The 25,426-nt window shown below is 36.3% G+C and overlaps 1 long non-coding RNA gene and 1 pseudogene across 1 annotated transcript in view; both read left to right on the top strand.

The window, feature by feature from the left end:
* The window catches only part of LOC113604785 (uncharacterized), a 207,251-nt gene that overhangs the window by 5,495 nt on the left and 176,330 nt on the right, over positions 1–25,426 (top strand). The gene's annotated exons all lie outside the window — the stretch shown is intronic.
* LOC106984279 (tubulin alpha-1 chain-like) lies at positions 3,666–6,116 on the top strand (annotated as a pseudogene).

Below are 25,426 nucleotides of genomic sequence, written 5' to 3'. Positions count from 1 at the left end.
TTAAGGAGGCATGGGGCAGGGGAGTCAATTCCTAAGTAAGAGAAATTTAACAGTTGAATAACCAATATTAATTTTTAAATGTGCAGTGGATCTGAAATATCTGCAATATAAGTCAATAAAATTAAGATGTTCTAAAACTGAACTTTTTTCAATTCAATCCAAGTTTCTGATCTCCCCACTTCATGCAGAAATCTTTATGAAGTCCACCTGTGATTTTTACTCCCTTACCCTGGTTTGTTTAAAGTAGTTACCATATTGTTTAACTTCCATCTCAAAGTGTTCACAAAGTCATCTTAATTGTCTCACTTGGGCCCTGACTGCTTGCTCCCAGAAGCTCACTCAGCTCCCTAGGGACCTTCAGTTAGGCTGGGGCATGAACTGTTTATGGCAGAAGAGTCTTTGGTGGCAAGCAGCTGTCAGATCTGGGATGATCATTTATGGAGAAGAACGGCAGGGTTTGCTGCTCCCTTTGAGAGCACAGTCACCTCAGCTTTCCACAAGTTCAGCTGGCAACTTTGCACCACTTACCTTATGGAGACTTCTATGAAATTCTCTACGTTGTATTTAGTCACTGGCAAGCACATGGCCCTTACTCTCAGCCTTCCTGGGTCCAGGAATTTTTGGATTACTTCCGTGTTACTCTGGTGGAGTGGGAAATCAGGGGATGATCTGGAAGCCATCCTATGTCCAGAACTCCTCACTATGCTGCCATAGTTTTTCTCCCCCATTCAAGCCTCAGTATGGTAGGACATCTTTGTGGGTTGCTACTCACAAACTCAGTTATAAAATAGAATCCCAGTTTCTTCTAGTTCTGAAACACCACACCTTCATAAGGAACTCTAGCATATCTACTCCTTCCTTTTGAGGAATCACTGAGCAGGGGCAGGATTAATGTCTCTTGTATTTTTCCTCTCTTTCTTCAGAACTGGACACCAGGATTTCTCAACAGCCCCACTATTAACATTTTGGGCTGCATAAAATTTCATTGTAGGTGTGGATGTCCTGTGCATTATAGGATGCTTAGCAGCATTCTTGGCTTTTGCCCACTACATGATAATAGCACATGCCCAGTTGTGACAACCAAGTTTGTCTCCAGACATTGCCAAATGTCCCCTAAGGGGTGCAAAACAACCCTCCACTGAGAACCACTGCTCAACACTGACTATATTTCCTAGTATAAAGGTATTTTGTATATACATAGTATGAGTTGAAGAAGGAAGATAGAAACCTGTTGTCTATTAAAATCTCTACAATCTGTACTGTCTCATCATCAATGATATTTGAAACCTAGTACTTAAAAACATCTGGGGACTTTCTTTTTTAAGCAGTAGGCTGTAGCCACAGAAATATACTTCCATTTACCATCAAGATCAGTAAAGGTCAAACTGTGGCCTAGAAAACCAGATTAAGAACATATTTAGTTAATATTTCACATACTCCCTTGCCCAGGTTCTAGCACACACAGTTTGAGAACCAAGAGGAAGAGACTCACATTGTAGTTGTTTATTCTCTGTTGAGGGTTATATTGGCCTTGTTTAATATGGACATTGCTGCCTTTCTAAAGTAGAATCATGGTATTCCTGAGTCTAAAACTATAGCATTAAAACATTAGATAAATCTCATAACCTTTGAACATTTCTTCAAGGAACTCACATCCTGACTGCCCCTCTAACCATTATTCTTTCTTAATTCACAAACCCTTAAAAAGGAATCTACATTTACTGCTTTTAACTTCCTTACTTCCTTTCACTCCTTAATCCATTGTAATATCACCCCACCCCACTAACACTATTATTAGGATCACCACCTACAATATACAATATATACTCTCCCGTCCTCATTTTCTTGTTTCCTGACCTCTCCATATTTTCTATTATGACCAGTTTGACTTTCCATGAGTGGCCTAACATTAGGCAATCCTATCACAACCACTGTATCAATTCCCTTTCATTTTACTGTCAGTGCTGATTTTTCCCACTTTTCTTCTCTCAGAGACTCTCTTTTTACTTGTTTGGCACACTCTGCCTGAGGTAAGCATCCCTTGGTGCTTCTGTGATGGGTATCTTCTACTGCTTACTCCAGATTAACTCCTGGCTCTCTCACTTTGCTCTGTGCCCTAAGAAGCAGACCTTTAGGTCCTATATCAATGAGCTTCCATGCACTATGTCTTCCTTTGACCAGCTTTGGCCAATGGAGATCACCAGCAGAAGTTTAGAGAGAAGGAAGAAAGTCAGATCCGGTTATGTATTCCCCTCCTATGATATCTCCTCTCTGCCTGACTGTGCCCCTCAACAGATGGGCACTGTTTGATGGCCACTTTCACCCTATATATCTTTACATCTGGCTTTAGGTATAATTTACTTTCTCTCATCTATTTAGGTCTAAAAGATGTAATAGTTATTGCTGTTAGTAACATCTTCCTTCAATATCCTTTTGGTTTCCTTTATCCTACCCATCCTTTTGCAATCCATCTCTTTGTAAATGCACCCTCATGAAACTATTCTAATTATTACTGAATGTGTCCTAAGCTTCCTCTTGGGACCTTGAATATGATAGCCACCAATATACTATTATGACCCTGTCCTTTTCTCCAAGGTCACAACTTGTATATATGATTTTCTACTGAATTTATATAATCTGTGTACTCCATGGGAACTTCAAATTCAACATGCCCAAATTGAATCTATTATCTTCTTTCTCCCCAAAGCCACACTCCTGGAATTTAATTTGACTCTCCCATTCTCACTATATATATGTATTAATTTAATCATTAAATCATACTGAAATGGCTTTCAATCTGTCCTACTTCATCTTTACCACCTCTCTCTTAGGTTAGGTATTATTGAATTTATCATTCAAACTGTGAAAATAACCTTTTAAGTTTCCTGTCTCCTGGCTCACTACTAGTGAATTCCTCTTCTACACTAGTAGTGTGAACTATCCTATCTTGAATAGCTGACATAGAAACTTTTCTAAGATATTTTCTCATCTACATAATAAAACCCCCAGGATCGTATAACTTATGACTCATCTTATGATACAGTTGCCCTGCAGTCTCATACCCATCCATCGAGCCCTTCCCCTTCTTAACTTCTGGAAATGCCAAATTCACATCCTCTGAATATATCATATTACTTTGTTTCTCTATTCTCTTGCACATGTTGTTTGCACATGTTAGACTCATTAGATGAATATCTCATCATATTTCATTTATTCGTATATAAGCTCCATCTCTGTGAAGCCTTACTGATCTCAAATAAGCTTCACTACTCATTCCCTTGTACTATATATGTAGGCAGTAATAAATATGATAATATAATTTAGTTACTTATATTTTTTATATGTTGCTAAACTTGAACTCGTCAAGGGTGTGGACCATTTTTATTTTTTTATTATTTTTTTAAGCATTACATTTATTTACTTATTTTGAGAGAGAGAGAGAGAGAGAGAGAGAGAGAGATAGTACAAGTGGGGGAGGGCAGAGACAGAGGGAGAGAGAGAATCCCAAGCAGGCTCTGAACTGTTAGTGCAGAGCCTGATGAGGGGCTCAAAGCCATGAACTGTGAGATCATTACCTGAGCTGAAATCAAGAGTCAGATGCTTAACCAACTGAGCCACCTGGGTGCCCCAAGGACGCAGACCATTTTCAAAAAGCACTTCGCATTTCATGGAAGTGAAATCACCTTATCAGGAATTATTGGTCCATCAGATTGTTTACTCTTTCCACACAGAGAAAGTATTATTTAAAAATAAAAAATTTACATTTCATTTAATAAGTTATATTCTGGCAGGTTTTGTTATATTGACTGCCTAGGAGTCCCACTGTAAGAAGCAACAACCTCCTGTTTTCCTCTCTGCCATCTGCTTGACAGCTGCAAAGGATCAACGATGCTTGAATGCATCTCCATCCATGTTGGCCAGGCTGGTGTCCATACTGACAATGCCTTCTGGGAGCGCTACTGCTTGGAACACCAATAGTCCTATCCACCCCCATAGTCAAATGCCAAATGACAAGACCACTGGGGGAGGAAATGACTCCTTCAACACTTTCTTCAGTGAATGGATGCTGGTAAGCATGTGCCCAGGGCAGTGTTTGTAGACTTGGAACCCATGGTCATTAATGGACTTCTCACCTGGCACCTACTGCCAGCTTTTCTACCCTGAGAAGCTCATCACAGACAAGGAAGATGCTGCCAATAACTATGCCCAAGGGCACTACACCATTGGCAAGGAGATCATTAACCTTGTCTCGGACTGAATTAGGAAACTGGTTGACCAGTGTACAGGTCTTTAGGGCTTCTTGGTTTTCCACAGCTTTGGAGGGGAAATTGGTTCCAGGTTCACCTCCCTGCTGATGGAACATCTCTATGTCAATTATGGCAAGAAGTCCAAGATGGAGTTCTCCATTTACCCAGCCCCCCACGTTTCCACAGCTGTAGTTGAACCCTAAAACTCCATCCCCACTACCCATACCACCCTGGAGCACTCTGTGCTAATGAGGCAATCTATACATCTGTCATACAAATCTTGATATTGAACACCCAACCTAAACTAACCTGAATAGGTTAACAGGTCAAATTATGTTCTCCATAACTTTTTCCCTCAAATTTGATGGAGCCCTGAATGTTGATCTGACAGAATTCCAGACCAACCTTATATCCTATCCCCATGTCCAATTCCCTCTGGCCACACATGATCCTGTCACCTCTGCTGATAAAACCTACCATGAACAACTTTCTGTAGCAAAGATCACTAATGCATGATTTGAGCCAGCCAACCAGATGATGAAATGTGACCCTTGCCATGGTAAATACATGGCTTGCTGCCTGCTGTTCTGTGGTGACATGATTCCAAAAGATGTCAGTGATGCCATTGCCACCATCAAGACCAACGGTATAATCCAGTATATGGATTGGTGCTCCACTGGCTTCAAAGTTGGTATTAATTACCAGCCTCCCACTGTGGTACCTGGTGGAGAACTGGCCGAAGTACAGCAAACTGTACATGCTGAGTAACACCACAGCCATTGCTGAGTCCTGGGTTCACCTGGACCACAATTTTGACGTGATGTATGACAAGTATGCCTTTGTTTACTGGTATATAGGCAAGGGCATGGAGGATGGAGAGTTTTCTGAGGCCCATGATAACATGGCTGCCCTTGAGAATTATGAGAAGGTCGGTATGGCTTCTGTTAAAGAAGAGGGTGAAGAAGGAGAGAAATACTGAAGTTAAAAATGTCCCAAAAGTGCTGCTTTTGCAGGGAAGTTTATTGTTTTAAACATTGAAAAGTTGTGTTCTAATCAGTTAATTTGTATGTAGCAGTATATACTCTCATATACAATTACTGACCAATGCTTGAAAATACAATGCTTTTTTTCACACCCAAGTTGTCCGTTTCTCTGATGGGTTTGAATAAAGTATTCCCTGTCATTTTTAATTTTCTTTAAGTTTATTTAGCTTGAGAGAGAGAACAAGAGGGCTATGGGCAGAGAGAGATAGGAGACAGAGAATCCCAAGCAGGCTCTACACTGTCAGCACAGAGCCTGATGTGGGACTTTAACTCGGGAACTGTGAGATCATGACCTGAGCTGAAACCAAGAGTCTGATGCTTAACCAACTGAGCCACCCAGGTACCTTATGTATTCCCTTGTCTTAAATGAAAAATATAATAATAATAATAATAATAATAATAATAATAAAACAATTAATCAATTATATTTTGGGGTATTGTCTTTAAACACATCTCCCATGTAATTGTAACCAAAATATCAATCTTATATTCCTGTTGGAAAAGACAATGTTTTGGCCACATGCCAGAGGAAAAAAATCAGTATTGTAGGCATGATGATTTCTTTAAATCATTTTTGTCTCTCTTTTCTGGCCTGTTTCTTATAACTTTACTATGAAATGTTGCATATGAATTTAATCATAATTCACTTTCCTAGGTATATCATAATTAAAGAGTTAAAGTTTCATATATTAAAGTTCTTACTTAAATTAGAACCAAAATTAGTGTTATTTAGGTATATGTTTTGTTTATTTGCTTTTAGTTAATACGTTAAGCTTAATTTCCATTCATTTTTGGCTCTCAAGAAATGAAAGCATTTGTGGTTTTAAAGTATGTCTGAATTTCATAAATCTTGCAAACTTTATTATTTTTTCCCAGAGATATGCTGCTAATCAAGATATTAAACATAATTGATTCAAATTGGTATTTGGTCTTCACCATTAAAGTACAAACAGAAGATAATTTGTGAATAGTAAGTCTACATTACATAGATTAATATAATTGTTTGCAACTAAAATACAATACTTTTCTATAATGCTGCTAATAAGTTTAATTAGAATATAATCCTGTGTAATGTAGATATTTACAACTCCTTTAAAATTATCCTTTATTAATTTCATAGAATAAATATTTCAATGTTTCTAAACTTGACTCTAAATTTGAAGTTTAGGAATCCATTTACAAGTTTTCTTCACAGGAGATTCATGATTCCTCATGACAAGTATTTAATTATAAATCATCAACTGAAAAAAACCATAAAACTTTAAGGAAGTCTTATACAAAGCTATTCTGTTATCATAAAACCTGAATTAATAACTGCATAAAGTTATAAATATAGAAAATTTTAAAATTAATCAAGCAAATGTTGAAGAAAGAGCATTAGATTTTTTATTTCATTTTTCAAACAAAGCAGCAAAAGTCTTGGCTGGGAATTATATAGTGAAAAGCACCATCAAACAAGCAAATTAAAAATTGCTAGAAGCTCTTTCAAGGTTATATCTTAATATCCTTGAAAAGAGACACTTGAAAATTGCCAGAGCTTCTGAAATCGAGTCTGTGTAACCCACTGAACAGATAGATGAAAACATATGCACAGAAAGTATTTTAAAACATTATATCAAAATAAATGTATATATTATGGAATTGGATTCAACATTTTCATGGTTTAAAAATAATAATAATAAAACAAGAGACTTCAAAAAAATTAGACACCCTGAATCAAGTCTCCTGAGGCAGGATACAGTGGTTTAGAAAGAGAGCCCTGTAGTCATACTCCTGAGTCCCCAGTTCCATCACCTACTAACTCATTAATTGTGATCCTCATGTTCCTTTTCTCATGCAACGAGACTCATGCAATCTCCAAGAGTTATTTTGCCAATAAACTGAGGCAGTGAATGTAAAGCATAGAGCAAAGTCAATTGCAAACATTCATACATGTTTGTTACTAGGTGGCATTGGAAGAGGTATTGGTGGTGTTCCCTTCCCTAGGGACAGATGTTTTCCTGTGTCCTTAGGAGTCTTTTGGTTTGAAAAGTTTAAGAGGCATTGAAATACAGAAGCATTATATATCTCTCAAACTAGTTTATTCACTTTCCTGTGGTCATGTGTCACATTTTCACCTCTGATAACCATCACTTAGGCATTTCCCGTCATCTCAGTCTTTGAAACCTTACACCCCTTATAGTTATGTTCTCTTTTTTTCTTGGCTTCTTCTCTGAATATTCTAGGTAAAAGTAACTTCTTCTTCTACTGCAGGCATTATGTTTCATGTACATTTTTTTGAGTGCGTATGATTATCTAGAGATATATACTGTCTTGTTTTCTGCTGACAAACAGCCTAATTAAGTGAATATTATTATTAGTCCCATCTTTCACATGAAGAAACTGAAGTTTATATAGATTATATTTATTGATCAAATCACCAGTGAGGAAACAGCTAAAGTGGCTGAGACAGATCCACCAGCCTCCCGTGTCCACTTTCCGAAATGGTTTTTCCCAACTGCCTTAGTCTCAGATATGCCACTAATAGACCTTCTTGGGTTGCCACTATTTGTATCCATTGCTTATTTCCCTTACTAAATTATGAGCTCTTAGAATTTCACAATTCTTCCACCGGTTGTTATCTAAAACAAAAAAGTCAACCAGAAACCAGAAGAAAGGGGGGGAAATTGCTTTTCATCTGACCTTGCTGAACTCAAGAAATACTAAAATTCTCATGGGAAATGTACATGGAAAGATTTCAAAACTATAAAGATTCAGAGAATAGTCTTACCTTGCAGAGGCTATGCCAAAGAAATCTGAATCTTTGGCATGTCACTATTAATGACACATGTCAACTTTCATAGGGTCATGAGATAAATAGTAACCTGAACCACTTTCTTCCAAAGCTTTTGTTTCCTCTGAAGGCTGACATGGTGTCATATGAAGTCACAGGTCCCATTACACCTGCTGCAATCAATACTGCAATTAAAGAAGACTAGCACCTGAAGGACTTGATCAAACAGATCCAAACCTATTTTCTCCACTTTATATGAATTAAAAAAAAATGAAATAAGAAATTAAATATATTGCATGCACACACACAAGAAACTGACAGTTCCTGAGAGGAATAGGCCATGAGGATACAAATCAAAGAATAACAAGGTTTTATACACATTTCAAAAGTTTAAGCAGCCTTTTGCAGGAATAAAAAAAAATAACAAACATTATTCCTAGCCAACAATGTCTACTTCTTTTACATTTTACACATTCAGTAGTTCAACACAGAACTGACATAATGCTTCTCACTTTTACATTTTTGTCAATAAGATATCAATGGCAAGATAACATAATGGGTAAGATCAGCATTTCTAGCTGCATAAAAGGAGATATTTAATTTGCCTGTAAAAATTCAATAACAACTCATTAGATGTAACTATGACTTATTACTGTATTTCTTCAAAGATGTCTCAATATTTTGTCTTACGAAATAAAGCAAATGATTTCATGTAATCTTAGATTTGAAGTATGTCTTAAATATCGTAGAAAGTGCTTGAGTGGCTAGAGTAAAGGATTCCCAGAATTTGAAGACAAAGTCAAATAAAGGTTACCCACTGAAACTGAAAGTTGTAAAGATCATAACATTTTAATATTAGATTTAATTATGTTGAACACACACCATGTTACTTACATGTATCTTCATATTTGTTGTCCTCATTAATGAATTCAATCTTTATTGAGTGGGATATCTTCATTGTAAGTGATAGAAACAACTCATGCTTCCTTAAGGAAAAAAAAGAGAGAGAGAAAGAGAGAGAGAGAGAACTATACTATGATGAAATGGAGAGAAGCAGTCATATGGAACCTATATTGACTAGAACTGAGATATGTAAACTATTAGGAATTTTTATTTTTATCAATGATGCTTCTCTTTGCCTAGCTGCATTCTTCTTCTTTCTGGTTCTTTATCCATATAGAATATTATGGACAGATTACAGCTCCTGATTTTACCTGTGAAATGTTGTCTGTAAGCAGAAGTCACTTGCTTTCTTATTCCAATTCCAAACTACCCAAAACATAATCTATTTGGCATCAATTGTGCCATGTTCAATTCAATCCAATCATCAATGCCTGAGAGGCAACATCACGTGCCATTATATGGCTACCATGAGTTACTTGTGGCATAGGGGCAGGAGTATTATAAACTTGGAAGATAACCCAAACTACATTAATGGATGTGGCCATCTATGGTAGTAACCTATCCAAACATCCAAAGCAATCTATGCAATCCAGTCAAAGAGACCAAACACACTTAAGTTTCTTGTAAAACTATAATCAACTCAGCTCTTTTACATTGTGTCTGAGGTTTTATCCCTATTTCAAAACAGAAAAGCCACAGCCTATATGGAAATTAATAATAGGCTATATATTAAAATTAGTCCAGCTAACCAGCTTTGTCTCAGAGAGAATGGCTATCATGAATACTCAAGTATCTAAACAGGTTTGTTCTATAGTATAATGTGGATAATTCTCCTGAATCTAAACCAACCTGGATGAAATATTTGAGACCACCCCAATGTCTGTCCTCTTCTTTCATGAACACCCACAGTCATATTACTTACAAGTTCAATTTCTTTGGTTTATATAAGCTTTATATAAGAAAACATTCACCTGGATCATAGACACAAGATGTCTCATCACTAGCAAAATATAATCTCCATTCTGAAAAAAATCTCCATCTAATTTACAAATGAATAATAGCTAGTATATCATGAGCCAGTATTTTAAAAACTGATCTTCCTGGAATGAACCAGGACCTAAATCATTGCTCTTTATATGTTAAAAGAATATATTCAATCACAGAAAAAGGAAAACACATTCTCAAGATCAAAGAACTGCTTCTTATCTAGCTGATCTAGTTAGATCATAATGACTTAACATTTACTGAAGTTGGAAAAATTACTATTATAATAACAAGCTCTCCAAAACACCCTAGATTTTAATAGTTAGTTTAATATTATTTGAGATCACATATTTTGACAGGTGGCTGAGTCTAATATTTATTGACAAGATAACTGAGTGATAATTCTTGTAGCAAGGAACTCATACAAGTAAAGTACCAAGTATGTGTTATAATGAAAGCTCTATGGGATTAAAAATGACTAACTCAAAATTGCACCACACCTACATGAAATGTTAATAAATTGCTTTTGAAAAAACAATTATTTTCCAACTATACAAGTGTATGTACATTATATGGAATTTACTTTTGAGCAGCTGAAGAAGAAAAATGTAAGTTGTGATTGAAATGGTAGTTCTAATTTATTCTCTTCAATAATGCTGAGATTTGATTTCAGAATGATTAATGGTGATTATAAGCAATTAATTTAAAAGGTCATCAGGTGAAAAGTCCAATTGAGAAACTTCAGAATTCTTTAAATTAGTGGTTTCCAATTGTCATTTAGTTGCAGAACACTTCTTAAAGTATATGTAAAATTAATATAATCAGTGTATGTATTTTCTGCTAACAGGAATGGGTGAGAAGCATAGGACTACTTTATCAAACCCTTCCTTTTCTGTGCATAATGACTTTCATGTACCTCCTTAAAACTCTAAAGCCCTGTGGAATAGTTCACAAACCACTGTTTAAATTAGTATTTCTTACTATGGCTTCCATTATTTTTCACCACAAATTCCAAACACATCAATGCCAAAGAAATATCAGTTGCATCCTACTCTCTGGAGCACTTTGTTCCTAAACTGCATTTTGATTCGTGATAATTTAGTTTCCTCTGCTGGGATGATTTATAACTCTCCAATAAGTGCCATGTTTTTGTGTGTTTTCCAACATCATGAGCAGTCCAGTCTAGGCTAAAACTTATTTTTCTTCATTTGGAACTAGAAGAGTGTCCACATAGGTTGAGGAAGATAATGGTGACTTACCAGAATGTCTGTTTATTGTTTCTTTTTCCTGGAATACTTTTTTAGCTTTTCAGGATATCCCATAAAACATCTCTGTTTGATCCCTTCAGTTTTTTACAACCAAATGATATGTGAGGTCACAACATTACAACAATCTCTTCAGCATTTGAGCTGTGTTGTGCTCTTTCTTATTCTCTGCTGGATAATTAACATTAGCAAACAAGACGGCAATGACACATTTTGTTATAGTTACTGACTTACCTAAATTCCTATTAATAATACTCATAAATATTCCCACAGCATTCCGTTATGATTATCATGTTTATTTACTGATTACCATTGATAATGTGCAGAATTTGACTGCATTATCCTCCACAGGAAATGTGCAGGTAAAGATACATATGCTAGGAGAGGAAAAAACACGAAAAGGAGCAGGAGCGGAAGGTGCTATTTAGAGTGTGTTTTATTTATTTTAAAAAGTATTATTATAGAAGAAAAAGACAAGCCACAGACTGAAAAATAAATTGCAGAAGACACATCTGATGAAGGATTGTTATGTAAAATATGCAAAGAACTCTTAAAATCCAATAATAAGAAATTTTTTTTAAATCTGACTAAAGATGGGCCTAAGAGGGACACAAGCATGGCTGAGTTGGTTGAGCATCTGACTTCAGCTCAGGTTCATGAGTTCAAGCCCCACATCGGTCTCACAGCTGTCAGCACAGAGCCTGCTTTGGATCCTCTGTCCCCTTCTCTCTCTGCCACTCCCTCACTTGTGCTCTTTCAAAAATAGATAAACATTAAACAAATGGGCCAAAGAATTTCACAGACATCTCATTAAAGAAGTTATACAGATGGCAAATAAACATATGAAAAAATGTTACACATCATATGGCATCAGGGAAATGAAACTTAAAATAATAAGATACCATTACAAATTCATTACAATGGCCAAAATCCAGAATACTGACAAGATTTAATGCTGACAAAGATGCAGAGCAATAGGAACTCTCATTCTTTGCTAGTGGGAATGTGAAATGGTACAGCCATTTTGGAAGGTACTTTGGCAGTTTCTTACAAAATTAAATATATTCTTACTATGATCCAGCAATCACACTCCTTGGTATTTACCTAACTGAGTTGAAAAGTTATTTCACACAAAAGCCTGCACACAGATGTTTATAGCAGCTTTATTCATTATTGCCAAATCTTGGAAGCAACCAAGATGTCCTTCAGTAGACAAATGGATAAATAAACTATATCCAGACAACAGAATATTATATAGCATTAAAAAAATAAAGGAGCTATGAAGCCATTAAAAACATAAAAGAAACTTAAATGCATGTTGCTAAGTGAAAGAAGACAATCTGAAAAGGCTATATTCTATGTGACTCCAACTATGTGACATTCTGGAAAAGGAAAGTAGGGAGATAGTAAAAAGATAAATGATTGCCAGAGGTTGGGGTGTGGGAAGGCTGACCAAGCAGAACACAGAAAATTTTTTTTAGGGCAGTGAAACTATTCTGTGTGATACTACGATGGTGGATATATGTCACTATACATTTGTCAAAAATCATGGAATGTAAGAAGACTAGAGTGAACCCCAATATAAACGATGGACTTTGGATGAGATTATACGCAATGAATTGAAAAGGTTATCAGGTGAAAAGTCCAATTGAGGAACTTTAGAATTCTTTAAATTAGTGGTTTCCAACTTCATTTAGTTGCAGAACAGTTTTTAAAGTATATGTAAAATTAATACAATCAGAGTATGTATGTTCTGCTAACAGGAATGGATGAGAAGCATAGGACTGCCTAGAATGAGAAGCACGTGTCCCACTCTGGTGAGGGATGTCAGTAGTGGGGGAGTTGTGTGTGCGTGGGGACAGGACTATATAAGAACCCTGTGTAGTTTTCTTCTCAACTTTGCAGTGAACCTAAAACTGCTCTAAAAAATAAAGCTTACTATCATGTAAACTTATTTGTCCTACATACCTCACAAATTGGTTGTATGAGGCAGAGTCTAATGAATTTGAAGACACGACATAAATAACTCCACACTAGTCTTCTTCAAGTTTAAGCTTTGTGTTCTAGATCTCCTTGATACTCCAAACTGTACACATTCAAAACTTATCTTCTCGTATTTCCTTCAAACTTTTTCTTTCACCTGCTTTATCTAGCAGAGTTTACAGTGCTACCATCAACTCAGAAGCCAAGAAAGAGAACCATTTTTTTTTAAATTTTTCTTTAACGTTTATTTATTTTTGAGACAGAGAGAGACAGAGCATGAACGGGGGAGGGGCAGAGAGAGGGAGACACAGAACCGGAAGCAGGCTCCAGGCTCTGAGCCATCAGCCCAGAGACCCACGCGGGGCTCGAACTCAGGGACCGCGAGATCGTGACCTGAGCTGAAGTCCGACGCTTAACCGACTGAGCCACCCAGGCGCCCCAAGAGAACCATTCTTAATACTGATATTATTCTTATCCCACGTATACAAATAATCACTACATTTTACCTTTTCTATTTAGCTTGAACTCATCTCCTCTTCCTAATCCCCAAAACTGTTGTCTGGGGTACATATTAGCATCACTTGGGGAAAATTTTAAAGATTCTGATCCCTAGGCATCACCCCCAGTTCAATTACAGCAGCATTGCTTGGGATGGAACCCAGGTATCAATAGTTTTCAAGGCTCCCAGGTGATTCTAATGTGCAGCCAGGGTTTTCATCCATGATTTAGACCCTAATGCTCTAGAGACCGGATAACTTCATCATGAATCCTAATTGATGGATGGTCCTTCCTCCAGGATGCTTTCTGTCAAATATTAAATCCATTACCCAAAGCTTTCTCTTAAGACACTCCCTATTTCTTAAACATATTTTTATTTTTATCCAGTTCAGGATAAAACCTAGATTCTTGACAGGGGATATATGTATCTGCATGATCTGGCTCCATAATTCTGCTCAGTCTCACAGCCTCATTTTCCACAACAAATGCTTTGTATTTGATAGTCTAGACACACCAAGCTGCTTCCACTTCTCTGCTCACACCATGGTGGCTTACCTTACTGCCTTGCTCATGCTGGGGTCGTTCCCTGATTTCATTTAATTATAGGCCCCTCATTATTTAAGATTCATCTCAGAAGTACTCTTCATCTAGGCTGTGATAGAACTCGCATGCCTTTTTTTGTTTGTACTTACCCTCTATAGACTGTAATTATTTCCTCTTACATGATTCTCTCACTAGTCTGTGAGCAACCTGAGGAAAGGAGCAGGTCCTATCACTGCTTTTATCTACACCTGAGGAGACAACTCATTGTTTGTTATATGGATAAATTATGACATCATCAGTATAAATACAGTGACTGCTTATCTTTCCTCTCATGTAGGGAAAGTAATTGTCGTAACATGAAATTTTAATTTTAACAGGATGGAGAGTTTTAACCAGAGATCTCACAATTTTTACATGAAGAAAAGGGATAGTTTTTGTTATTACTCCTAATCTACTTTATTGTACAAGTCCTAAAAGATGGATTGAAAGGAAGATTCCAGATGACTGCTTATGAATTTATTTCTATTAGCATAAGCTTCTTAGAGAACTAGGAAGATTTTGCAGTACTATCCTGTAGCTGAAGATATCTGCCTACTTGGATAATCTTAGCCCAAGTCATGATATTGAAATGAAAATGGTGATTATTGACAGATCTTCAATGTGAGTCATATCTAGAGGAAGCAATGCCCCAGGAGTCCTCTGACCATAAATCTGGAATTAAAAGTAACTATGTTGTGATCATCTTGTTGACCTAAAGCTTTATTAAACATTATGTGTATCTCTTTCATTTCTAGTAATTAGTAAATAAACTCATAGGTGTCACTCCCTTCATACTGCATTTCCCAGCTCTTCCTAATATCTTCCCTATGCTCTATTTATTCCTAACCTGTGGTCCTAGTCATTCCCCCAAGCCAAGGGTCATGCACACTTTAATATTTATTTTTTACCTGAATCATTTCCCAGTAGTTGTGCCCCTGCCATTGAACTCCTAAAATGTGCTCCCTTTTTCTTTAGATTCCTGAGTTTATGTCCCCCTTCCTGATTCTTGCCCTTAAAACCAAGCCAATTGCTTTACCCAAATAACTGAATATCTATACTCTTACTTTCAACCTCTTTCCATCTGATTTTCCCACTAGAAACGACTTCTCTATCTTGATTCAAGCCCTGAACTCACATCCTTGTGTTTCCTTTCTTTAGATTAGAAATCCATATTACGGATACTTGCTCAGAGTTCCAGCTTCCTGCTCAAACCCTAAGTCAAAGTGAAATGTGGTCTAATCCATCCTATCACTTTGTAAGTCTGATATTACTTGAAATAATGTGATTTAGAATCAGTTTGGTTATTTTACCTTGATCTTGGGACCTTAGGTCTCAGATCTCAAAGAGAAACCTCATCCAAACTCTTGACAGATAATACCTAAAACCTCAAACATGATACATATTAATGAGTATATGAGGCAATATCATGGTGTTCAGAATATCAAACTGTAATTCAGTCAGTCTGCCGAGGGGGAAATAATAAATAAAAGAAAATGGGAAAAAGTGCCATAGCATACATCTATAACATTTCAATGGGTGTCACTTTTCTTGCAAAGGCTTTGCTCAGATTCTAAGGGACCCAAACTTCTACTGTCAGATCTCCAAAACTTAGGTGTCATTCATTTCATAACTAGTAGTAGTAGTAGATTATCAAAGCGATATGTCCCACAGTCTTCTAACTCTTCCAAACCTGCTTCTAGTCTCCAACTTTATCTAGACACAAAACATGTCAATGATACTTCCTGTCCTTGAATATCTCATAGGGTAGAAAGCAAATTACACCCGCGCGCACACACACACACACACACACACACACAACACACACAATATAGAATACGTATAAAAGTTCGAGTGATTACTATCTCAGATAAGTACAACCTCACAAAAGAAAAAAGTGAATCTTAAAAAATGACGCAGGCAAAAGGAGATTCAAAAACTTCCCAAGAAGGGAGGAAAGTAAGGTCAAAAGCATACGTAATAGGAAATTCCTTTCTTTCATAAAATACAGATTTTACTTTTGTTAAGGAAAACACTAATTGGGAACATGTGGCACAGAAGGAGGAGCAGGTAAAAGGGGTGAAAGATGGAGAAGCAAATATGACATCCATTTGTTCATTCCCTGTATTCCATAAAAATTGTGTTCTTAAATGCACTGAGTCATGTGAACCTATAGCAACTGTAAATTCCATTTGACTCATCTTTGATACTTTCAAAAATTGATCCTGTTCAGCAAGTTTAGTTGGTCCTGTTTATATGGTAGACTAAAAATAATAACTTGATTCACATTTATGGTCTTGGGAATTCTTTATTTGGTTGAATTCTCCCGTTTGGATACCGGGGCAGGGGATGGGGGTGGGGAGAGCGGAAAGAAGATTCAGGGTGATAATGAACCACTTTTTCCCCTCAGCAATAAAGAAAGTTAAACTACCTGAGGTGAGGTGTCATTTCAACAATATTTACCAATCTTGTTTACATATCAAGTAGAGCAAAACCCAAGCCTACCAGTAATTACTGCTTTAATGAATTATTTTGATTGCTTATTTCAGAAAGGCTCTCTGTTTTACATTAAATCCTTCTCAATTATTGAAATGCTGATTTAAATTCCCCAACACAGACTTGTGGACTTTCCTTAAATCATCCTCACTGTTTTCTAATAGTATTCTGGCAGAGGAATACCTGCCTTGTCTCCAGGTAATTATTTAAACCACTCAAGTAAATATAAAATTACTCTCTTGTGGTTAAATTACATATTCTAACACTTTAACTGAAAATCGGCTGTGAGAACACCCTTTCTTTGTTATTAGTAACATTTTATTTTTTAATTATTTAAAAGTTATCATTGCTAGTGAGAATTCTGGCTTCTCAGAATTAAGCAACAACACCCATTACAAATATTCAAAATAATCACCAGTTCAGCAAGCATTTACTAAATGCAGGACCTTATAACTGGAAATGTGTTCATTTTAAATAACTTTTTTTTCTGATATAAAAGGCTTTCTTCTGATTATGGGTGCTTACTTTAGGAAATATAACAGACAGTAAATAAGAGTGTAAACATCACCTATAATCTCACATCAGAAATATAATTTTTAGTATTTTGATGTCTACATTCCTATTCTATTTTTCAGTGAACATGGATTTGTATGTGTATGTCCTCAATTGTAGAAATAGAAGAGGAGTCAAGTTTAAAATCTTGTTTTACATTCTGCTTTTTTGTCCCTTAGTATCATATCCTAAGATTACAGGAGTCAACAGCAAGCCTCTCGTGCTTCAAGATCATTATTAACCTCCGACAGGTGTTGAGTGAACCCTTAACATTTAAACACTCCTTAGATCTACCAGCCTTCACCTGCCAGTTCAAAGAGTTATAGGCCTTCAGAATAAGACCACCTCTAGCCTGACTTCCATACTACCTTCTATAGAAGTAGAACAGGGTTCTTGGTCACCCTCCTCTACTGCCTCTTCCTCCCTCATGACCTCCTTGCTTGCCTTGAGACAGCCAATAGGAGTCCCACTATGTCCTCTTTTTCCTTTTTCTATTTCCACAAAAGGAGATTCCCAGGTCACCATCACCCCCACCCTGTATTTCCTTCCTTCTATTTTCCATGTGGCTCCATACATCCTCTATTCTCTTCCAAGTTCCTACCACTCCTCCATTTATAACCTTCCCATTGCCCCTTCTGGAACTCTACATCTATCAACAACAAAATCTTCTATAATCTCAGTATGTTCTGTGATCCCTTTTTCTGAGACCAGGTATTACCTTCTCAATGAATCCTCAATTTCAGGTTGCTAAATCCGTTAATTAATTCAGGTCACATTTATATGACCTATTAGCAGAACCGGACACAGATTACTTCTTTCTCCTTGGAATACTTTATTCATTTGGTTTCTATGAATCATCTCCTTTCAGGTGGTTTCTTCTCAGTCTCATTTATTCGTTCATTCTAGGCTTGCTCACCTCTGAATAATGAATTTCCTAGATTATTTCTTCTTCTTCTTCTTCTTCTTCTTCTTCTTCTTCTTCTTCTTCTTCTTCTTCTTCTCCGTCTTCGTCTTTTTGGTGACCTCATTGTTTTTCATGGTTGTAAATTACATCTGTGCTCTAATAATTCCCAAGCTTTTTCTCTAGTTCAGACTTTCTTCCTGAACTCTGGACTCCTACATCCAATCGCATAGCACGAGCTTCATATATAATAATCAACTCAAATTTAACATTCTGAATCTGATCTCCTGAAGGGGGTAGTTATTAGCATTGATTCTGAAATGTCATTGCTTCATTCAAATACTGACTCCCCCTCTCAACAGCCATGTGAAATTGTCAAGCTAATTGTGCCTTAGCTACTTTTATTCCCAGTTTGGGGATAATATTGTTACACACTTCACAATATTGTTGAATAATATGGTCCAGCAGGAATTTATTTTTTGTTGTTGTTCATTTAGGAGAAATACCATTTCCTATCATGATAAGGAAATATATTTCTCTCTTTGGTTACTAAGAGATTTTGGCTGACTTGTGGTAGGACTTCATTTATCGAATTGTTTTTCAAGGCTCACTAGATAACCATGTGGATTATTTTTTATTGGAAGTACATATGTAATGAAGACTTACCTTCATAGATTTCCTAAAATAAATCAGCATTCTATTACTTGAATAATCTTTATTTTAGTATTTTATATGATTTTAAAATTTTACCTTTTTAGGGGCTCCTAGGTGATTCGGTCAGTTAAGTGTCCAAGTCTTGATTTCAGCTGAGATTATATTCTCACAGTTCATAAATTCAAGCCCCACATCAGGCTCTGTGCTAACAGTGTGTTAACAGTACAGAGCCGGCTTGGGATTCTCTCTCTCCCTCTCTCTCTCTGGCCCTCCCTCACCCATGCTTGTGTGTGCGCTCTCTCTCTCTCCATCAAAAATAAATAAATAAACTTAAAAAAATTAAAAATCTAACTTTTTTAAAGTTTTTATTTAAATTCCAGTTATTTAACATCCAGTGTAATATTAGTTTCAGGTATACAATATAGTGATTCAACACTGCTATAAATCACCTGATGTTCATCACAAGTGACTCCTTAATCCCCATCACCTTTTTAACCCATATACCCACCCATCTCCTTTCTGGTAACCATCCTTTGTTCTCTATAGTTATGAGTCTGTTTGTTGATTTGTCTCTATCTCTTTTTTTCTCCTTTGCACGTTTGTTTTGTTTCTTAAGTTCCACATGTGAATGACAACATATGGTATTTGTCTTTCTCTGACTGACTTATTTCACTTAGCATTGTATTCTCTAGCTCCATCTATGTCATTGCAAGTATAAGATTCCATTCTTTTTTTATAGTTAATATCCTATTGTGTGTATATGTATGTGTATATGTGTGTGTGTGTGTATCACCTCTTCTTTATCCATTCATCGATTGATGGACACTTGAGCTGTTTCCATAATTTGGCCATTGTAGATAATGCTGCTATAAACTTTAAGGCACATATATCCCTTTGAATTAGGGTTGTTGTATCCTTTGGGTAAATACCTAGTAGTACAATTGCTGGACTGTAGAGTAGTTCTATTTTTAACTTTCTGAGGAACCTCCATACTATTTTCTGGAGTGGCTGCACCACTTTGCATTCCCAACAGCAGTGTAAGAGGGCTCCCCTTTCTCCACATCCTCACCAACACCTGTTGTTTCTTGTGTTGTTGATTTTAGCCATTCTGACAGGTGTGAGGTGAACTCTCATTGTAGTTTTGATTTGCATTTCCCTGATGATAAGTGATGAGTATCTTTTCATGTGTCTGTTGGTCATCTGTATATCTTCTGTGGGAAAATGTCTATTCATGTTTTTATGCATTTTTAATTGGATTATTTAGTTTGGGGGATGTTGAATTTTATAAGTTTTATATAGATTTTGGATATTAATTCTTTATCAGGTAAGTCATTTGCAAATATCTTCTCCCTTTCTGTCAGTTGCCTTTTAGTTTTGTTAATTGTTTCCTTCCCTGTGCAAAAGCTTTTTATCTTGATGTAGTTCCAGTAAGTTTTTATTTTGTTTCCTTAAAAATCTAACTTTTAATTCATTTTTCTGGTATTTGGTTAAGGATATTTATATCCACAATTAAAAGTTGGATGGTCTACAATTTCTATTTCTGTGCTTTGTCAAACTTTCATATGGGAATTATACAAAATACGTACATACAAAATTAATTAGAAATCTCTTTTTCCCCTCCAATGTCTAGATAAGATAACATAGTTTGAGAATTATCTATCCCCTTAATCATTTGAAAGAACTTTCCCATTAAACCACTATTGTCCAGAGAACTTTTTGTGGATAATTATTGCAGGTCAGGCATATCCAACTGTTTTTTACTATTTTTATGGTCTGTTTTTTCTGCTGACCCTTACTCATGTTTTTTGTTTGTTTTGTTTTGTATGTGTCTTATAGTTTTTTATAATCTCAATTTTTTGGAAATCAAGCAATGGGACTTCTTCATGGCCTGGCTTGAAAATGGAACATGGCCTGACTTGAAAATGCAACTCTGGAGAAGGACTTGTGCTTGCCTTTGCCAAACACCATGGCCACTAACAACCCAGAATCACTTTAAATTAAATTATTTGCTAAGTCATTTTAGATCACATCATTTTGTGAATTTGGCCCTCACACTAGCATGAGGGTAAGCTCACGTTTATAAACCTTTAAGGGTGGTTTTAATTTTACTTTCATATAGCACCGAGCTTTAGAGAGGTCAAGTCTCCTTGAGCCTTTCTGCATATCACATTTACTATTCACTCACCGTTATTCTAGAGTCTCCTGTATGACTTCCTGCTTTGGATAGAAAGTCACCAAAACAGAAGCTCAAATTCCACCAGAATTTAATACATATACTTACAGCAAAAATGACAATAGTGCGCTTGATGTAAATTATACCAAACCTTGCCAGGGAATCTCTCTCTCTTTTTTTTTTAATTTTGTTTACAAAGCTGACACCAGCTTTTGTATTATTGTGAGTCTTTATGAGTATTTTAATGAGAAGGTGGTAGAAAGCACATTTGTCACAGCACATCTGCAGAAATGTAGATTTACTCTTCAGATATTTATTTCCGAATATCCAATTCATGTCATGGCTCAGTTTGGGTTTTGTTTTCATCTCCAACAATGATGAACTCAGCCAGAGTACTAATCTGTTCCTGGGGTCCCCAAAGATCACACACATATTTAATGATTTGCCAGAAAGACTCAGAGGACTCAGGCATATAGTTGTGTTAGGTTAAAGCTAGATATGAGCAGTGGAAGAAAGGCACAGAGGCAGAGTCCCAAGCCTTGAAGGGTAATGATAGAGACACAAGTGGGAGGGAAAAACAGTAATTAATAAGCTACATATTATAAGCCTGGGGGTTCAACATTCTAACCTTATGGCTTCCAAGACCTTGGGCCTGACAGACCAAAAGCCACAGGTGCAGAACATGCACTCTCTTCTTCCACCTCTGCCCCCAAGGTAACCCCTAAACTTACTATAATTAATTTGCATCGCGCCCCCCATTGAGAAAGGCTGCCATCAAAAACTTCCCCTTACAACCTGTGGGAGGAGTCCTCCAAATGATTGGAAGCAGCCTCTATTAGAGACCACCCCACAGTTCCTCCCAGCTCCTCCCAGCCCAGAGATAACCCAATCATATCCAATTCCAAAACAACCTAGGCGCTCCGGGAACCTGCCTGTTCCCCCACCTTGAGAGTGTACTTTCGCTTCAATGAACTTTGTGCTTGCCACTTTCCTTCTGGCTGTCTTTATCCCCAGCGTGGATCCCCACATAAATTTCATGGGGAATGCCAGGACCAAAACCTCCATTCACTCAACGCAGACGCTTTCTCATGCCTGACAGTTGTACTAATGGCTAATATTTATTACGAAGACATAATAAAGATCACAGATCAGAAAGAGAAAAAGACATAATGTAAAGACAGAAGAAATCAATGGAAATCCCTATATCTTCTCCCCACTACCTTGTGTGAGAGGTCACACACAGCACATTCTCCTTTTAGGGAAAAAAAGGCATCAAGAACATGTCTAAGTCATGCCCATTTTAAACTCAGAGTTTAGAGGTTTCAGTGTCTACTTATCACATAGTCATTCTCTGCCTAACAAATATGGAAATATCAGACTCACAGAAGGAAAGCAGATTTCACACTAAATTACACTGTTTGCACAAACAGCCTAGGCCCAGAAAAATTACCATATCAGTTAGGGAATGTTTCAGAAGCCAAGTTCTCAGAACCCAGCCAACGGTCAAGCTTGCAAACAAGTCCTCTGAAGACAGTAGCCTCAGGTCTGCTATTTTAACTCTTTTTGTACATAACACATACAAAAAATCTTTTGACAGTCTAATCTTTTGATTTGGATTTATTTTTGTTGATGCTACCAACAAAGATTTAATGGGAATCAGTTATGATTGGTGATTATAAAAACTGATCTCTGACAAAAATATATATGTTAAAATAAGCCTACTTTGATTTAGCTAACAGAACCAAATTGTATGAATTATTTATCTACTCCAATACTTGCTATTTTCATTTCTGCAGTAAAATACTGAGAAATCTGACTTGCTGTTTCCAAGGTCTATATTCTATGTAATATTATTTTGACTTAACATTTAACTTGATTAACATTTTTAATCAAGTTACTGCATTAGGCAACCAATATGTTTTAAATGAAACAATATTATTGTTGGTTACCTAAAGAAAAGAATTTATCATGGATGGATTTGAAAAGGAAAATAAAGTCGGTGATCCATCATAGAATCCATTTTGTAAAAGTTCCAAACTCTTATATTCACAAGGGTAAATATAGGCTAATAACTGCTCTTTATTCACCAAATTTTTTTTTCTCAGAGTTTTAACAGAGCTCTGGAAACTACTTGTCTGGGAGATCAACAATGGGTCTCACATGACTTTTGGATGTATTGTGATATAACAGAAATGGCATAAACACTCTACAAGTCTAGTGACATTTCAAATTTCCTCATAAAAACAGGGAACAAACAGAGATAATCACAATCTATTTTACTCATACAATTGATTTTATAATAATTAAATTTGTTGTAAAATTAAAAGAAGAAGCTTCCGTTTTTAGTGCAAAGAGAGCCAAGGTCATCTGAGGTGACGCTCTTCTGCAGACGATCAGGAAGCAAACCCGTTTTAGCCTTCCTCTCACGCACGCTATGTTTTGGCTGTGTGATCATTCATGAAAGGGGAAGACAAGTACAGAATTTTAGAGTCAAATAAGATTTTCTCTTTGAATTGTGAAATTATAATTGGCCTATCACTAGCAGCTGCCTTTTAGAATTTGTATTTTCCAAATGTTAATAGGCCCCAAGTAAGCAATAAGTGTGAACGTTAAATGGAAATCTTTTGTTTTGTTTTGTTTTGTTTTATCAGGGCACACATAGAATTTTTGCTTTTACAGTATATTCTTGTTACTCTCCAAACTAATATATGGTAAGCATTCTTTTGCTAACTAGACTTTAAACCAGGTTGGGATTATTTCAAATATTGAAAGGCAGTTCTTATAAAACAAAGAGTTTTCAACAAAACTATGACATTATTTAAAACATGTATTTCCTGTGTGGGTTTGTTTTATCTAAGGTTTATTTCTCTCTCCCTCTCTCCCTCAGTGTGTGTGTTTGTGTGTATGTGTGTGTGTGTGTGTGTGTGTGTCTGTATTTGCATCAAAACCTCTCAAAAACATGGACAGAAAGAATGCTACTATGTTTATTTATTTTTTTAATGTATGATTATCCTCTCAACTGGAACCCAGGTGTAATTATTTTTCCTAAGCCTTTCTATGGTATTGGCCTAACTACCATCATAAAATATTACTTCAACCATAACAAGGCTGTCTAGAAAATCCCTATTTGTTACAATAAAAACATTCATTTGTAAAACACAAAAATAAAATCAATTTTGTTTCAAGTATATGTTTACTTAAAAATTAAACAAAGAAAACTTTATAAGGGATATTCCACATGCTTAAAAGGATCATGACATTACATTTATGAACAGAATGAAAGCATAATGCAGAAATTAGGTTAGGTTTCCTTTTTGAATTAACATCCTAATTTCTGCCTTGGGTGGCTAACTAACTTAGGCACCATGAACACTTTCCTCACTTTTTGAAATTTTTAACTGTATTTAAAACAGATCACATCCACTCCTCTGCCTCAACATGCTAACTAGTCAATGGAAATCGAAACACAACTGAAATAGACACTTTATACTGCTGTCAAGGGGAGAAAGTTCAGGGCAAAGGTGTAATTAAAAGTATGACTAAGCAGATGGAGTCACATTGAAGAAACTTCCCACAAAAAAAAGAGGGGAATAAAATGGAAAAAAGGGAGCAAGTGTCCCCCAAATATAATATTGCCATCTTTGACTGAATCATTTGAGCTCTAGAATCTCAGCTTTCTGGTATAGGACCTAGTTGCTATAGAAACTTACAACTGGGAGCTAAATAAAGTAATTTCTATGCTAGTGTTGGTGTCTATAACTTCAGCACCTGATGCTAACCAAATTGTGCTCAATAAACAAATTTAAACTTTAAAAGCCTGCAATGCGATCACAATGCTTTCTATACAACTGATTAATCTCAATTGATCTTGGCTCAGAGCAAAAGAACATAAGAAATCTCAAAAACAGAAAAAGACTACTTAAGGCCAATATGCCTGCATCCTTTGTTTTTCTTATCTGATTTCCTACCTTATCCCCATACCTCTTCCCTGACTTAGTTTTAAAATAAAAAGTCAGCAAGCTCACTCTTCAACTCATCGATAATCCTGCTCTCACTGATCCTTTTAGACAATTTATTCTATATTAAACCACTCCCTCTTGGCCTCCCCCTTTTCATTTATCCTACTCTAAACCTAAAGAACAAGGAGATCAGGCAGCCCAATAGATACTTAGTTCTTAATCCTCCCGACTAGGCCTGTTATTGCTGCACATTTGATTATAAGATTATTCAGTATTTGGCAAGAAACCAAAAACCCAAAGTGGCCTCTTAATGCCCCTGTTTGTGTGGGCATGTCAGACCCTTACCCATTATGTCACAAAGCAGTATGTTAGGCTCTGGTAATGCTCTGCTAGTAAGAGGGATGAGACCATAAGGC

This window comes from Acinonyx jubatus, chromosome C2 (assembly GCF_027475565.1).
Source record: "Acinonyx jubatus isolate Ajub_Pintada_27869175 chromosome C2, VMU_Ajub_asm_v1.0, whole genome shotgun sequence".
In the NCBI taxonomy this organism is placed as follows: domain Eukaryota; kingdom Metazoa; phylum Chordata; class Mammalia; order Carnivora; family Felidae; genus Acinonyx; species Acinonyx jubatus.
Note: the sequence above shows the minus strand (reverse complement) of the source record. Positions and strands in the feature narration are given on the sequence as shown.